We start from the raw sequence: 15,012 nt of genomic DNA on the forward strand, positions 1-15,012 counted from the left end.
CGACCCCATGGACTGCAGCCTGTCAGGCTCCTTTTCTGTCCATGGGATTCTCCAGGCAAGAATACTGAAGTGGGTTGCCATGCCCTCCTCCAGAGGATTTTCCCAACCCAGGGATCAAACCCAGGTCTCCTGCATTGCAGGTGGATTCTTTTACTGACTAAGCCACTAGGGAAGCCCCAATATTCCATGCAAATATACATCCAAATAGAATCTTCCATTTAAAATAAAAAATGTATTCACATAATTTTCTTTCTCTCTAGCTGGAGACAATTAGTCATGTGCCAAAGGTAAACAATTACTATTGAGAGAAAATTGACATACTATGGCAGTGTGGTTTTGGCAAGACACAGTAGTGGTGGACTCTGAGCATAGCACCTGGGGTCATCTGTCTCTGGTGTTTCCCACAGCTGGAGATGAGCGGCACATCTCCAAGTCTATGGCAGATAAACAGACAAATCAAGGGGCACGCAGACTGGTGGCTTTAGAAACACCAAGAATCATAATGCACGCTGTGGCACATTTTCAGACACATTTAAGAACTTTTTTAGGCCTTCCCTGGTGGCTCGGTTGGTAAAGAATCCGCCTGCAGTGCAGGAGACCTGGGTTTGATCCCTGGGTCAGGGAGATCCCCTGGAGAAGGAAATGGCTACCCAATCCAGTATTCTTGCCTGGAGAAACCCATGGACTGAGGAGCCTGGCGGGCTATAGTCCACGGGATTGCCAAGAGTTGGACGTGGCTTAGGGACCAAACCACCACCAAGTGCTTTTCAGTGATGTGCTAGTGAATGTTTAACAACAAGCTCTCTGAATAAAACAATGTGTACATACATAGGTACACAAGTTTATTACAGATTTTTCTGAGATAAAGGGTGTGTTGCGTGCAGTTTACACATAATAATAACAAGATGTTTATTTTATATTCCATGCAGCTAATTGATTTTCACATAATTCTTTCATAATTTTTGCCAAACTCTTGCATCTGTTGCTAAATCACAGCCGCAATAGGCAAATGAACATAGTGCTTTAGTGCTGACTGATATTTTCCTGTTAACGAGTCAAAAGCAAAACAAAGAAGGCTTTTTGTCATTGACTTTACCAACTTCTTTGCAGTATTGGATAATAGTTTTTGAATTTTAGAAGAATACCTCAATTTTTTGTGCTATTATATTGTGATAATGATAGACATATTCCAGTTTACAGTTGAATTGCATCATTAATATTCAGTTCAGTTCAGTTCAGTTCAGTCGCTCAGTCCTGTCCGACTCTATATTATTGCCATCATTTCCTTAAGTTCATACCAGAGATTGACAAATAACCTCTAGGTCAAATACAGCTTGTTTTTGTAAATAAGTTTATGGGGTACATGGCCACATCTATTTATTTAAGTCTTATCTGATTGCTTTCACCACAATTGAGTGGTTGAGATGGAGGATGCATGGTTCTCAAAGCCTAAAATATCTACCATATGGCTCTTTCCAGAAATGATTTTTTGACTCTGGAAATAAACCAACACTTACCAAGAAGATTTTCTGTGACAATGAAGACGATGATGACGATGCTGTTTAATACAGAAGTCACTCAACTACACTGGCTATATTATTTATTTGTAATTGACAGATAATTGCTTTAAAGTATTGCGATGGTTTCTACCAAACATCACTGGCTACTGAGCACTTGAAATGGGCCTACTGCAACTGAGGAACAATACTTTTCTTTCTTTTTTAATTTTAACTAATTAAAAAGTCTGCCGGGGGCCAGCGTGAGGAACTCCGCCCATGGCAAAGCTCATGAGGAAGGAGGCTTGGCATACGCAAAGGCGTGATCAAGCCTTAGGAAACCCCCTGGTCCCAAGCATCTAACCCCAAAACCAGAGTCTGTTTTATGCTCTCACCTACACCTCTGACTTTACGGGGGGCTCTCCCCCATAACCGTTTCTCTCGGAGAAGGAGTAAACGTGCAGCTCCAAGGCAATAAAAATTCCTGGGTGTGACAAGAGTGTTTCAGCTTACGGACTCCTCTGAAGGTTATCTAGCCCACCTGTATAGGTTCGTCCGGCCACATGTGATTGTTTACAGCCTCCCAACCTGAGAGGCACGAGATGTTTTAGACTTACTAAAGGCAAATTCTTTTGGGGAGTTAGAAATTATTAGTATAGTGGGTTGGTTAGGAATTATATTGGTGAAGGGTTTTTCATTTGTTGTGTCAATAATTGCTGCTAATTGCCTGCTCTGGGTGGGACAAGGATGTCTCAGGTCAAACCTCCCTGCTGACAGAGTAGCTTGTGTGACAGGATTATCCATACTCCTGCCACTAGGCACATGATTGTTTACTACCTCTCAACCATAAACAGCACAGAGAGTTTTGGAGTATTTTTGAGAGTCTTAATTAGCATAGGGCTTTTTCTTCTTGTTGAGTCAATGATTGCCGCCAGGCCTCCATATCCTTAGGCCCCTGGGAATATATTAATCAATGTATTTGGAATATAGCAAAGGAAATATAGTAGTTTTTGATGTTAGCAATACTAGCCTTTTGAGTTAATGAATTTTCTCTTTTGTAATAGATCACTGTACTTTGTTATAAATCACTGTGTCCTTGCTATGTAAAAATGTAACTTTATCACTATCTTAAGACTAAACAGATCTTAAGGGGAGCATTGGTGAAAGGATTTTTATTTGTTGGGCTGATGTTTGCTGCTAAATCTCCATGTTCCCTGCCCTTATAATGAATATAACACATAGGAGAAATAAGTATTAACCTTTAAGCATATAGGAGAAATAAGTATTAACCTTTAAGATTAATCATGTTAACCTTGGGTTAAATAGATTCCTTTCTTGATTGTAACTCACTACACCCTCACCCTATAGGAATGTAACTTTATTTGAAGGGTGGTGCCTGGTTTAAGAAAAAACACCCTTGGAAAAAATAAGTTTTTTGGTTATCAGAAAGAAAGGATCATAAAATGTCAGCAGGTCTCATGGCCAGAAGATGATGTAATATCCCTAAGACCTTTTTTTTTTACATTTATGTGAAGCGCCTGATTTTGATAAAGGTCAGGATTGCTGACCCCCGCGTGACTCTGTATTCATCCCTATGTGTAACAAAAGGTATATAAGCAAACCGAAAAATAAATCGGATCCGTTTCCGGAAAGACTGATACCCCCATGTCGTTTCTTTCTTGCTCCCTGTTTTTCTGGCTGAATTCCCATCTGGAGCATGGATGCTATTCCACGTAGACCAAGTTATTCAGCCTCTTTTTCTCCACTACACTATCTCCTACTACACTATCCGTTTCTAATCTCTCTATATATCTGTAATTAAATATGTATTTTTTCAAAGACGCCAACACCGTCCCCCCACCTTCGAATCACCCTGGATCCACTGGGGCAGGACCCCGGCAAAATTCCACATGTTGCTAGTGGCTACACTAAGCGCAGGCGGCTGCGACTGGCGCACTAAGCGCGGCAGAGAGGAGCTACCCCACATCCGAGGTCAGGGCTGGCGGCCGGGAGCCACCTCACATCCAAGGAGCAGTGGCTGCGCGGGCGCAGGAGGGCCTAGAGGAGCTATCCCACGTTGAAGATCAGGAAGGGCGGTGGTGAGGAGATACCCCTCATCCAAGGTAAGGAGCAGCGGCTGCGCTTTGCTGGAGTAGCCGGGAAGAGATACCCCATGCCCAAGGCAAGAGAAACCCAAGTAAGATGGTAGGTGTTCCAAGAGGGCATCAGAGGGCAAACACACTGAAACTATACTCACAGAAAACTAGTCAATGTAATCACACTAGGACCACAGCCTTGTCTAACTCAATGAAACTAAGCCATGCCCGCAGGGCAACCCAAGATGGGCAGGTCATGGTGGAGAGGTCTGACAGAATGTGGTCCACTGGAGAAGCGAAAGGCAAACCACTTCAGTATTCTTGCCTTGAGAACCCTATGAACAGTATGAAAAGGCAAAATGATAGGATACTGAAAGAGGAACTTTCCAGGTCAGTAGGTGCCCAATATGCTTCTGGAGATCAGTGGAGAAATAACTCCAGACGGAATGAAGGGATGGGGCCAAAGGAAAAACAATACCCAGCTGTGGATGTGACTGGTGATAGAAGCAAGGTCTGATGCTGTAAAGAGAAATATTGCATAGGAACCTGGAATGTCAGGTCCATGAATCAAGGCAAACTGGAAGTGGTCAGACAAGAGATGGCAAGGGTGAACGTCGACATTCTAGGAATCAGCGAACTAGAATGGACTAGAATGGGTGAACTTAACTCAGATGACCATTATATCTACTACTGCAGGCAGGAATCCCTCAGAAGAAATGGAGTAGCCATTATGGTCAACAAAAGAGTCCAAAATGCAGTACTTGGATGCAATCTCAAAAACGACAGAATGATCTCTGTTCGTTTCCAAGGCAAACCATTCAATATCACGGTAATCCAAGTCTATGCCCCAACCAGTAACGCTGAAGAAGCTGAAGTTGAACGGTTTTATGAAGACCTACAAGACCTTTTAGAACTAACACCCAAAAAAGGTGTCCTTTTCATTATAGGGGACTGGAATGCAAAAGTAGGAAGTCAAGAAACACCTGGAGTAACAAGCAAATTTGGCCTTGGAATGCGGAATAAGGCAGGGCAAAGACTAATAGAGTTTTGCCAAGAAAATGCATTGGTCATAGCAAACACCCTCTTCCAACAACACAAGAGAAGACTCTACACATGGACATCACCAGATGGTCAACACTGAAATCAGATTGATTATACTCTTTGCAGCCAAAGATGGAGAAGCTCTATACAGTCAACAAAAACAAGACCAGGAACTGACTGTGGCTCAGATCATGAACTCCTTATTACCAAATTCAGACTGAAATTGAAGAAAGTAGGGAAAACCGCTAGACCATTCAGGTATGACCTAAATCAAATTCCTTGATTATACAGTGGAAGTGAGAGATAGATTTAAGAGTCCAGATCTGATAGATAGAGTGCCTGGTGAACTGTGGAATGAGGTTAGTGATATTGTACAGGAGACAGGGATCAAGACCATCCCCATGGAAAATAAATGCAAAAAAGCAAAATGGCTGTCTGGGGAGGCCTTACAAATAGCTGTGAAAAGAAGAGAGGTGAAAAGCAAAGGAGAAAAGGAAAGATATAAGCATCTGAATGCAGAGTTCCAAAGAATAGCAAGGAGAGATAAGAAAGCCTTCTTCAGCGATCAATGCAAAGAAATAGAGGAAAAGAACAGAATGGAAAAGACTAGAGATCCCTTCAAGAAAATTAGAGATACCAAGGGAACATTTCATGGAAAGATGGGCTCGATAAAGGACAGAAATGGTATGGACCTAACAGAAGCAGAAGATATTAAGAAGAGGTGGCAAGAATACACGGAAGAACGGTACAAAAAAGATCTTCACAACCGGGATAATCACGATGGTGTGATCACTCATCTAGAGCCAGACATCCTGGAATGTGAAGTCAAGTGGGCCTTAGAAAGCATCCCTACGAACAAAGCTAGTGGAGGTGGTGGAATTCCAGTTGAGCTATTTCAAATCCTGAAAGATGATGCTATGAAAGTGCTGTACTCAATATGCCAGCAAATTGGGAAAACTTAGCAGTGGCCACAGGACTGGAAAAGGTCAGTTTTCATTCCAATCCCAAAGAAAGGCAATGCCAAAGAATGCTCAAACTACCGCACAACTGCACTCATCTCACATGCTAGCAAAGTAATGCTCAAAATTCTCCAAGCCAGGCTTCCGCAATACATGAACTGTGAACTTCCTGATGTTCAAGCTGGTTTTAGAAAAGGCAGAGGAACCAGAGATCAAATTGCCAACATCCGCTGGATCATGAAAAAAGCAAGAGAGTTCCAGAAAAACATCTATTTCCAGAATAACAGCTATTGGCATATATTGACTATGCCAAAGCCTTTGACTGTGTGGATCACAATAAAATGTGGAAAATTCTGAGAGAGATGGGAATACCAGAACACCTGACCTGCCTCTTGAGAAACCTATATGCAGGTCAGGAAGCAACAGTTAGAACTGGACATGAAACAACAGACTGGTTCCAAATAGGAAAAGGAGTCCATCAAGGCTGCATATTGTCATCCTGCTTATTTAACTTCTATGCAGAGTACATCATGAGAAACGCTGGACTGGAAGAAACACAAGCTGGAATCAAGATTGCTGGGAGAAATATCAATAACCTCAGATATGCAGATGACACCACCCTTATGACAGAAAGTGAAGAGGAGCTAAAAAGCCTCTTGATGAAAGTGAAAGAGGAGAGTGAAAAAGTTGGCTTAAAGCTCAACATTCAGAAAACGAAAATCATGGCATCCGGTCCCATCACTTCATGGAAAATAGATGAGGAAACAGTGGAAACAGTGTCAGACTTTATTTAGGGGGGCTCCAAAATCACTGCAGATGGTGACTGCAGCCATGAAGTTAAAAGACGCTTACTCCTTGGAAGAAAAGTTATGACCAACCTAGATAGCCTGTTCAAAAACAGAGACATTACTTTGCCGACTAAGGTCCATCTAGTCAAGGCTATGGTTTTTCCTGTGGTCATGTATGGATGTGAGAGTTGGACTGTGAAGAAAGCTGAGCACTGAAGAATTGATGCTTTTGAACTGTGGTGTTGGAGAAGACTCTTGAGAGTCCCTTGGACTGCAAGGAGATCCAACCAGTCCATTCTGAAGGAGATCAGCCCTGGGATTTCTTTGGAAGGAATGATGCTAAAGCTGAGACTTCAGTACTTTGGCCACCTCATGCGAAGAGTTGACTCATTGGAAGACTCTGATGCTGGGAGGGATTTGGGGCAGGAGGAGAAGGGGACGACCGAGGATGAGATGGCTGGATGGCATCACTGACTCGATGGATGTGAGTCTGAGTGAACTCCGGGAGTTGGTGATGGACAGGGAGGCCTGGCATGCTGCGATTCATGGGGTCACAAAGAGTCGGACACGGCTGAGCGACTGAACTGAACTGAACTGAACTTTATTTGACAGCACAGGTCTAGATAGTCAACAAAACCATGAATCCTGCCCTGATTTGCAGCATTTGCTGATTTGGGAGTTGTAAATACACTGATTTTGGCCAATTTCAAGTACAATATTCTATCATGGAATGATGCACTGGGAAGAAATATTATATAGTATTACACATTATATATATTATATGGTATTTCCAATGCAGGCATAGACGTAAATAGACATAATAGACATAAATTACCTCAATAGCTTAGATACAGATAAAATAATAAAAATAATTAGAAAGTGATGAGTTTTGAGTATTTGATTTTAGTAACATTTTAAAATTATAAATTTATAACATTAAATTTTAATAAGAGCTGTGTATAACAATGTGTTTCTAAAACCCTGAAAAACATGACAACTGTCTCTCTCAAGCCAGTGCAACCTGGCTTCAGTCAGTGTTTTTACACACAGTAAGTTTCTAAGTAGTTCAGTCTCTACAGTTTGATCATTTTTTTTTGTCATGTTTATGTCTATTCTCTTACCATTTTTTACATTAAAAATAGCATGAGAAGGCGTTTCACTTAGGTGAAACTAAAGCCCTTTAATATAAATTTTCCTAAAATTTAAGTTCAGGAATTTCTTCACTTAATTTCTTCTAAATTAATTTAGAATATTCACTAAAAATGCACTTGTCACATTAAATGGCCTTGAAAATGTTTCCAAAGCCAACACTCTCATAGAACATGTTTAGCCATTAAGCCATACTGGCTGAAATCAATAGATTCCCTAAATTACTCTGCTAGTTAAGACCCAATGATTGCCCTGAAACTGTCAGTCAGCCTGAATGACATTAAATATTTGTTGAATAAAAGAATGAAAACCACGGTAAAAAGATGTTTTCCTTAAAAATTAGAACCTCTTTGGGTTCTGGATCTAATTATATGGTTGTTTAAACCTCTCTTTCAAGACTTACAAACAAAATCACAGGAAAGGGAGAAGAGTATTGAACAGGGTGTCTGGGATCATGATATGAGTTCTGCTACTATTAATAATATAGCTGTAGGATCTTGACAAATTCTGGAATTTTTCAGGCCCCAAGACCTTCATCTTTAAATTGTGAGTGCACAATCAGATAATTTCTCATGTCTCATTTGGTTTCTGATTTTTAACTGGAGAGCTGAAACAATTATGAACAAATTATTTAGATGTAAAATATATTTTTATTCAACCAATGGACCAAACTAGACATTGTGTTTTTTTGACAAATTTTCCTTTTGTTATTGTTGACACTGTGGCAAGCAAATATCCATCATAAGTGAAAATGACAGTGTGTTTTCCCAGAAACGTTTCTTTCCACCTCCCCTCTTTAGCATTCTTACTTTCATGGTCTTAATTCAGGCCATCAGTATCTTTTCCCTAATTCATCATGCTTTTCATTTCTCTGCACCCTTGCTGCTGCTGCTAAGTCGCTTCAGTCGTGTCCGACTCTGTGCGACCGCATAGACAGGGGTCCACCAGGCTCCCCCGTCCCTGGGATTCTCCAGGCAAGAACACTGGAGTGGGTTGCCATTTTCTTCTCCAATGCAGGAAAGTGAAAAGTGAAGAAGTCACTCAGTTGTCTCACCCAGGCTCCTCCGCCCATGGGATTTTCCAGGCAAGAGTATTGGAGTGGGTTGCCATTGCCTTCTCCCTCTGCGGCCTTACGTACCCTCATTTCGAAGGTAACTTTTCTAAAGGAAAAGCTTTGGTTTTAAAGGTTAAAGTCTAACCTAATTAGGTTGTTCAATGTTTTCTCAATTTGGTTTTCCAATTTTCTCAGTTTAATCTTTTACCAATTTCTCTCTCCCCTTGTATCTTTACATGTCTACCTTCACCTTCTCCAGAGAATGCAAACAAGCCAAAATTAAATCAATCACACCTTTACCCCTTTTGTTTTTGGCCATGCTGTTCTCTATTTGGTTCTTAAATTCCAGTCCAAAATATTACTTATTGAGAGTTTCTCTGAAAACAATGAAAAAAACTTTCTCCTTCCCTCATCTGTAATTATCTCACAGAACTTTTACATAACCCTATTTTAGGACTTAACACATCAAATGTACTTAGGCATTGTCCTCTATTTTCTCTGGTAGAGTATGTGCTTATTTATTTATTTATCCATCCATCGAGCCAATATTTATTGAAGATCTGCTATTTGTTAGAATGAAGGGAACAGACCTGTAAGAACTGATTCTAGCTTTTAAAAAGCATGTGTATGTGGAGAGGTAACTTTTAAGCCAATTTTAATTTGCAAAATAGAATGTTCAGTGCCGTGGTAGGTAATAGACTATGCAGAATACTTTGGAAGAAAAAAGTTTATGGCATAAGAGGATCAGGATTAAGTCTAGGGAATGAATGTCCCTGGTTAGTTGGTTGGTTGGAGTAAACCATTAATTTATTAACTATTCAGAGTCTGACATATAGTGAAAGCTCAATAAGTGTTATTAAACACACTTCATTCCGAGTATCTGAAGGCTTATTTTCTCCTGTGTGTTTGATGAAGGCTACTGGCAATGAAGAGATTTCAGAGACATGAAGAAGAAAATGTGAATGACAGTACCATTTCCATTCAACCAGATTCCACCAGGAAAATGTCAGTTTGCACACTTTGAGGGGAGCTAAATTAATTACACACAAACCCACTAACAGTAACAAATAGCTTTCGTAGGGGTACTGCACAGAGCTTGTTGAGCCCAATCAGACGGTAACGAAGTGCCCAAGAGACAGTATTCTGTATTCACATTCCAGGTGATGGGTTCAACTCATCTGAAGGAGGCTCAGCTCAAGGAAGCCCACACTCCTCAAGGAGGTGAGGTGACTTACGGCATACTTGACTCATTTTCCTAGAAGGTGAAGGATCCATATGTATTATGTGAAGACTCTATGTGTGTTAGAAGGCAATGGCAACCCACTCCAGTACTCTTGACTGGAAAATCCCATGGATGGAGGAGCCTGGTGGGCTGCAGTCCATGGGGTCGCAAAGAGTCGGACACGACTGAGGGACTTCATTTTCACTTTTCACTTTCATGCCTTGGAGAAGAAAATGGCAACCCACTCCAGTGTTCTTGCCTGGAGAATCCCAGGGACATGGGAGCCTGGTGGGCTGCCGTCCATGCGGTCGCACAGAGTCGGACGCGACTGAAGCGACTTAGCAGCAGCAGCAGCCATGTGTGTTGGATGGTGAGAACGCCGGTGGCTCACTGCTTCTTCCCCCACTTTCAGCCTCACCAAACTCCGGGAATCCAGTCTTCAGAGCAGACTCTGGGTTGCCAGGTAACCACCTCCGGGAGCCTGGTCTCCGGGCGCAGCAGCCCCCGGCCCTCCAATCAGCGGTCAGCGTGCGGGTCACGTGGGGCCCGGCCCGCGGCGCCCGCCTCCCGGGCCCTCGGAGCCCGCCGCTCACGAGAGGAGGGCGCGGCGGGGCGGGTCCGGGCGCCGCGTTCGCTCAGCCGCCGGGCGGGCTTCGGCACCTTGCACCGTCTGTCCCCTCCGTGGTCGCCGCCTCCGCCAGGTAAGCAGCGGCGGGCCGCCGGGCAACGGGCCCGGGAGGGCGCGGGCTGCAGGGGAATGGCCGTCGGACCGCGCGTGGCGTCGTGGGAGGGTCGCGGGGCCGTGCGCGCGCCCTGCGGGGCTTCGCGCGCGTTGATGTCCCGGGAGTCGGCGCCGCACACCTGGTTACCAAGCGGTGCCGCGGCGACCAGCCGTGAATCCCCTGAACAGCCCTGGAGTGTCACCTCCCACCCTGCCGAGGCTCGTTGTCTCGATTTCATGTTTTAAGCTGGTTCAATCTGTGTGCGTCTAGCTCCAGATTGGAACTCTTATTGCTGTGTCCGCGGGCACTTGTGTAAGCGCCTGTCTTCATATACAGGTTGTACCAAGAAGTCTTTGAGTTGGAAGGAAATGTGTTCTAGAAAAATAGCATTGAATGTCAGAGGCATAGAGTGTCTTAAGTAGATCATAATATATAATCTCCTGTTTTTTAGAAATTAATTTCTGAAGTTCTTTTACTGTATTAAAAATATAGTTTATACATATATAAACTTTCTTTACTATGTTAATTAAAATCAATTGATTTGATGAAGTTTAGTGATAACTTGGGTCATGTATCAAAAATAAATCACACATGGATTGTAACTTCCATATATGCACATCTGTATAGATACATATTTATTTAAAAGTCTCCAACAGTGGTTTAAAGAGAGAGATTACATTTCTAAGTCTGTCAGTGTATAATTCTTGCAGAAGTACCCTGCAGAAAAACTCATCGTTCTTTTAAAATAATTATTACTGTACTTAAAACTTTTGTTATCTACTAGTCACATAATAATTTTATATATCAGAAAGACACAGATTAATTTAATTTAGAAAATAATATTTTTAAATTCCTCTGCTCTCAGTAGATGGACTACTAGGGCTAAAGTGTGTTTGTTGTTTTCTGTGCTCTGCCTTAGCCTGTAAGGATGAGCCACAGCAGTTTTTATATTACTCAGAAAAGAGTAGGAACAGTTTTATTTATTCATTTTTGTTTGTTTCTTTTGCCCAAATAGATACTAGAAGTCCAACACGAGTGATGAGACTGTCACTATTAGTAAAATAAGCGCAAATTCTCAAGACTACCTGATTTTACTTGCCTAAATGCTATAGTGAAGACTAAAATGAAATTCAGTTTCGAAAGATTCACATTTTTTTCCGGTATTCCAGAATTTATTTGAAGTCAGACCTAATAAACAAAAAAGGTAACAGTTTACCAGATTGTTGAATGTTTACCCAGCCATTCATGGCAATGATGTGTATACAAACATGGCTGCTACGCTATGCAGTTCCTGAATTATCTCTGCTTATATTTTATATCTATTCCATTTAGCAGATTGACATATTAAGGTGAAGTCATTTATGTTGTTTCTAGTGTTTCTTCAGGAACAGAGATCTTATTGAGAATATTTTAATCCATGGAAATCCTATGAGGAGATTGAGAGGGATTTCTTAATAAATTACTAACTGAAACGTATATTAGACTAAGGGCGGCTGGCATTTTTCAACATCCAAGACTATGTGATGTTCTATGACAATCACATGGAGGTTATTCTCTCATTGTTGATGAGACTATTCCTTAGAGATTTATGAGCAAGAAGTTAGATATGGATACCTGGAGAGAATCAGAAATTCCACAAAGAATTTACTGTGCAGAGAAGCAAACCCTAAAGGAAAACCTTTCTCTTCCTTGAGGTTACTTAAATGTTCAAGAAGAACTTGTAACTTCAGTTATAAAAATTGATAGAAAAATACAGTGATCAACTGTGATCAGTGCCATTGCATGGTGAAAGAAAAAAAAAAAATCCCCTCATGGTAAAACATGGGCTGTTGCATGAGGAGACAAGATTCAGGCTGTTGTTACTTGATCTCAGTAACTAGAGAGATACAACTTGAAATAGGCTAGACTTTGGAAACAGCAAAAAAAGGCAGCCTGAAGTTGGAGCCACAGGTGGCACATACATCTAGATGTCACATTGTCAGCTACTTGAGAGAGAATTTTTTTAGAAAATAATGATAAAAGTCTTGCTTTCTATTACTTTACATGTACTAACAAAATTGATTTAAGTAGCCTAATTATCTCCTAAAGCACTGGAATTCTGTATTCTAATTTAAGAAATATATATGTCACAGAAGGCAATGGCAACCCACTCTAGTACTCTTGCCTGGAAAATCCCATGGACCATAGACGGAGGAGCCTGGTAGGCTGCAGTCCATGGGGTCCCTAAGTATCGGACACGACTGAGAGACTTCACTTTCATTTTTCACTTTCATGCATTGGAGAAGGAAATGGCAACCCACTCCAGTGTTCTTGCCTGGAGAATCCCAGGGATGGGGGAGCCTGGTGGGCTGCCGTCTATGGGGTCGCACAGAGTCGGACACGACTGAAGCAACTTAGCAGCAGCAGCAGCAGAAACAGGAATACAAATCTTACACAGTAAGATCATAGGAGATAATTCCTCAGTGTTACTTGCTATTAAAGGGATAAATGATAATTGTCATGTTCAGAAAGGCTCTTATCAAAAGATGCAAGAAATATTTTTCCATGCTTTGATGAGGATGCTACAACATTCAGAATTTGGTTTCTAAATTTGAATGCCCAGACATGGATAACTTATAAAATAGATCTTAAATAATTTTCCTTATGCCCAGGTTCTTGTTTTCTTCCAAACTGTTTAAGTTGTGAGCATGGGCCAGTATCCCATACAGACTCATTTGGTATTACATTTAATAAGTTCAGTTTCATATCTCTTACACACACACACAAACTTGCTTTCAAATTGGAAAGTAGAAAATAGCACTCATTATTGAGCACTCCTGTTTGATGTACTGTTGGAAAAACTTCATTTTGCAGTATCATATCTCAACGTGGAGTCCTGAAAAACTGAATAGTTAGTTAAGAAGTTGTTGTTTAGTCGCTAAGTTGGGCCCGACTCTTTGCAAACCCATGGACTGTAGCCAGCCAGGCTCCTCTGTCCATGGGGTTTTCCAGGCAAGAATACTGGAGTGGATTGTTATTTCCTTCTCCAAGGGATCTTCCCAACCCAGGGATCGAACCTGCATCTGTTGCATCTCCTACATTGGTGGGTGGATTCTTTACCACTGAGCCACCTGGAAAGCCCCTTAATAAGGAGTAGGCAATACTTAATTTTGACCCATTAAGATAAAACATTTTGCATAAGTCTTAATGAAAGGAGTTATACAAATTTTATTTTTAATGTAAACATGGAAGCAGGTTTAGAGGAGTCATTTCCAAATGTACCCTAGAAGCTTTCTTAGAGACCAGTCAAATTAGCACCATTATTTTGTGGATGAGGTCACTCAGCACATAAGAATTGCGTTGCTCAAAACTGGGGACATTTCGAGGGGGATCTGGTCTACCGTCTCACGCTCTAACACTCAGCACTGTGCTGTTCCCAGAGGCGTAAAAATATGTCACCAACTTCATTTTCTCCTTTCTTTAATTTCAGGTATTCCAAAAGTTTGACGAAGATTTAGATCATTTTTGTACCTTTAAATGATTATTGTACATAATGAACAAATTCCATGTGTTTGGTCTCCTCATATAGAAAGTTTGCTTAAAAAGTTAGTGTTTTCCCCTAATCTGTACAATTTTTTGATCTAATCATTAATATGATTTAAGTATTTCTGCAAAGTCTTCTGTGACAGGAAAGGGGTCCAGTTGTGTTATAAACTCCTTATCCTAATGTACCCCAGTGAGATTTGAGTGTACATAGCCGTCACGTCTACCTACAATTGAATGAGAGAAGTAAGAAGCTTCTGGAAGTTATATCTGAAGCGTGGATTATGTTTATCATTGGGTGAGATTTTGAAGTTGGACACATTTATTTTCTAGACTTTCTGCCCCTTTGGTATCAGAGGCCGTCTAGAATCATGATACTGGGCATGTACTGTAGACCAGCAGCGGCAGCATCTCCTGGGATCGTGTCAGAAATGCACATTTCCAGGCTGCGGCCCTACTAAGTCAGATATCTGAGAAAGCCCCTGGAATCAGTGTTGGCAGGAGTCTTAAGTGATTCTCATGCAAGGCAGCACTTGAGAAGTATCATAGAAGGTACATCGTGCCCTTGGACCTGACCTCCTCTGGGGCTGGTAGTGTTCACAGTGACTCCACTGTTAAAACTTCCCTTGAACTACTAAGTAAACGAACTCATTCCTGAAAATACAGTTGTGCATATGTTTCATAAACATCTATTTTTCAATAGTAGCTTTTGGAACACAGTGTCTCACTTTCATCATTAATGACATCGGTTTATCTTTGTGGGAATTTTATGTCGGCTAAGAGTATAGTTTTTGACAGGTGGCCTATTGACTGGATTAGCAGCCTGTCTCATGCCTGAGCTGATACAACTCTTCACTTCTTAAATGTTAGGATTTATTGCTGGCCTCCTTTCAATGTAAGGATGCGTATATTAAAAATGCAATTTTGGATTTGGTGACAATGTGTGAGTGATTTCTTTTCATC

The 15,012-nt window shown here is 41.4% G+C and overlaps 1 protein-coding gene across 4 annotated transcripts in view; it reads left to right on the forward strand.

Annotated features, from left to right (window-relative positions):
• Positions 1-10,343: 10,343 nt before the first annotated feature.
• WDR17 (WD repeat domain 17) overlaps positions 10,344-15,012 on the forward strand; it is a 64,902-nt gene continuing 60,233 nt past the window's right edge. For 2 of the 4 annotated variants that reach the window (XM_069573113.1, XM_069573115.1), the window contains exon 1: positions 10,347-10,506. The gene's annotated coding sequence lies outside the window, so the exon portion shown is untranslated. Of the gene's footprint in view, positions 10,507-15,012 lie in introns of all 4 variants that reach the window. The other 2 variants (XM_069573116.1, XM_069573114.1) reach the window with 2 other exon arrangements.

Source organism: Ovis canadensis, chromosome 26 (genome assembly GCF_042477335.2).
Source record: "Ovis canadensis isolate MfBH-ARS-UI-01 breed Bighorn chromosome 26, ARS-UI_OviCan_v2, whole genome shotgun sequence".
NCBI lineage: Eukaryota > Metazoa > Chordata > Mammalia > Artiodactyla > Bovidae > Ovis > Ovis canadensis.